We start from the raw sequence: 2,608 nt of genomic DNA, 5'->3' as shown, positions 1-2,608 counted from the left end.
AACTAGTTTATGGTTCTCTGGCGCCCTCTATCATCAGAAGGGAAAATGGCAGGCTTTATAGGTTCTGCGGGGCTTACCTGACACTTCTTAAGCAGAAGGGGGAACTCAGAGAGCTTTGCTGTCTGTAGCTAGGCAGGGGCTCTGCCCTGCAGGCCCAGCCACTGCGAGGGGGCAAGCCCCTGCACAGCTGCAGAAGCAGCTGTCAGAAGTGGATTTTGGGATGTTGCTCTGCTGCAGCCCAGCTCCTACCTGGTGGCTTCTGGGGCTTGCGAGCGAGCGTGGCAGTGAGGAGCCAGGAGCTAGGATGGTGCTGATGATGCAGCTAGGGAGGCTGGATTGTGACATGTTGGATTCTGAAGGTGAGGGGTGAGGTAGACCTGCTGCAGTTCCCCCACATCTTTTATTTTTCTCCGCCAGTTTTGTCTCGTTGGCTGTAGCCAACACTTGGCCCACTGCCCACTCCCCGTGATAACTGAGCTTTTGTGGAAAAGTGGGTAGAAAGGAGACCATGTTAGGATAAGCGCAAACAGGAGGGAAATGAGTCTCTGGCACATCTCCCTGCAGCAGCCAATGAGACAAAGTCCTCTGCTCCTCTCTGCCAAGGCCTTTTTCTCTTCTTTCTATTTCTTTTTGTAGTGCTTACAACTGTAGCTGTTTTGAGGGTGTAAGATCCAGCGGACTACAGTGTGGACCCACCATCTTCATCAACCAGCTCCAGAAGTTTCTCATCGACTCCAGATGAAATTGCTTTCATTAAGGGATAACTTTGTGTTTTCTGTGTCAGCCTCTGGGCACATCTACTCTACATTCTGTCTGCATGTGTTTGCGTCTTCTGGGTAATTCACAAACAGATCCATGCACTGTCTTTTCTTTGGTGTTTAGCTTCTTTCGTTGTCTTCAAGGTTCACTTATGCTAGAGCATGTGTGTAAATTTCCTTGGCATTAATGCTACCACAGATATGGGTATAACACATGTATTAACCTATAGAGACCAGATTTTCAACAAAGAAACCAAAAAAATATACAATGGAAAAAAAGAAAGCATCTTCAACAAATGGTGCTGGCTTAACTGGATGCCGGCATGTAGAAGAATGCAAAGAGATCCATAGCTGTCACCCTGCCCAGGTCAGTCCCATGCAGCTCCCTGGTTGTCGGTTCAGTCTCTGTGAGCCCCTAGGAGCCCAGGTTAGTAGATGCTGTGAGTTTCTTGTGGTGTCCTTGACCCCTCTGTCTCCTACAATCCTGTCCCCTACTCTTCTGCAGGATGCCCCAGACTCCGTCTAATGTTGGGCTGTGGTCAGCATCTGTTTCCATCAGTTGGTGGCTGAAGCCTCTTTGAGGACACCACGGGCTAGGCACCAATCTGTTCGTAGGAGATGGCCAGTTCAGGCTACATATCCGCTCTTACAAGGACTCTTAGCTGGGGTCATCCTCATAGATTCCCGGAGATTCCCTTGCTCCAGGTTTTAACCTGAAATTCCTCTCCCCTTTCCAGCAGTCTCCTTCAGTACTCTACCCCCTGCCAAATCTCATCGTTCATGCTCCCATCCCCACCCACCCTCTGTTCACTAATGAAATCTCTTCTGTTTCCCCTCCCAGGGACATCCCCTCATAAACCTCCTTGTTACCTAGTCTCTCTGGGTTTGTGGATTCTATCATATTGTCCTTTATGTTAGAGCTAATATCCACCAATAAGTGAGCACATCACATGCTTGTCTTTCTCAGTCTGGGTTACCTCACTCAGGATGATTTTTTTTTTTTAGTTCCATCCATTTGTCTTCAAATTTCCTGTTTTTAACAGCTGAGTAATACTTCATTGTGTAACTGTACATTTCCTTATCCATTCCTCAGGTAAGGGGCATCTAGGTTGTTTCCAGGTTCTGGCTATTACAAATAAAGCTGCTATGAACATAACTGAGCAAGCGTCCTTGTGGTATGATTGAGCGTCCTTTGGGTATATAATTAAGAGTTGTATAGCTGAGTCTTGAGGTAGATCATTTCCCAGTTTTCTGAGAAACGACCACACTGACTTCCAAAGTGACTGTTTACAAGTTTTCACTCCCACCAACAACGGAAGTGTGTGGCTTTGTCTTCCTGTGGGACTCCTAACAGTGGAAGCAGAGTCTGTCTCTGACTTTTTTGCTGGCTTTGGGACCCTGCTCCTCATACTGGGTTTCCTTGCCCAGCCTTAATGCAAGGTTTATTCTTTTTTTTTAAGAATATTTATTTATTTATTATGTATACAATATTCTGTCTGTGTGTGTCTGCAGGACAGAAGAGGCCACTAAATCTCATTACAGATGGTTGTGAGCCACCATGTGGTTGCTGGGAATTGAACTCATGACCTTTGGAAGAGCAGGCAATGCTCTTAACCACTGAGCCATCTCTCCAGCCCGCAAGGTTTATTCTTAATGCAACTTAATATGCCATGTTTTGTTGACATCTACTGGAGGCCTGCCTTTTTCTGAATAGAAATGGAGGAGGAGTGAATAGGGGAGGGGCAGAAAGGAGGTAGGGGGATGGGCTGGAAGGAGAGGAGGGAGGGGAAACTGTGGCCAGGATGTAAAATAAATAAATAAATGTATTAAACTAATAAACATATAAAAAA

At 46.4% G+C, this 2,608-nt stretch overlaps 1 long non-coding RNA gene across 1 annotated transcript in view; it reads left to right on the top strand.

Moving 5' to 3' along the window:
- The window catches only part of LOC113458080, an 8,659-nt gene extending 6,905 nt beyond the window's left edge, over positions 1-1,754 (top strand). The window contains exon 3 of the long non-coding RNA XR_003378521.1: positions 637-1,754. This is a non-coding gene — a long non-coding RNA (uncharacterized LOC113458080). The remainder of the gene's footprint in view (positions 1-636) is intronic.
- The last annotated feature ends 854 nt before the right edge of the window (positions 1,755-2,608 follow it).

The sequence above is a fragment of the Microtus ochrogaster genome, unplaced genomic scaffold (assembly GCF_000317375.1).
Source record: "Microtus ochrogaster isolate Prairie Vole_2 unplaced genomic scaffold, MicOch1.0 UNK2, whole genome shotgun sequence".
Taxonomy (NCBI): domain Eukaryota; kingdom Metazoa; phylum Chordata; class Mammalia; order Rodentia; family Cricetidae; genus Microtus; species Microtus ochrogaster.
This window is presented reverse-complemented; position numbering and strand designations above follow the sequence as displayed.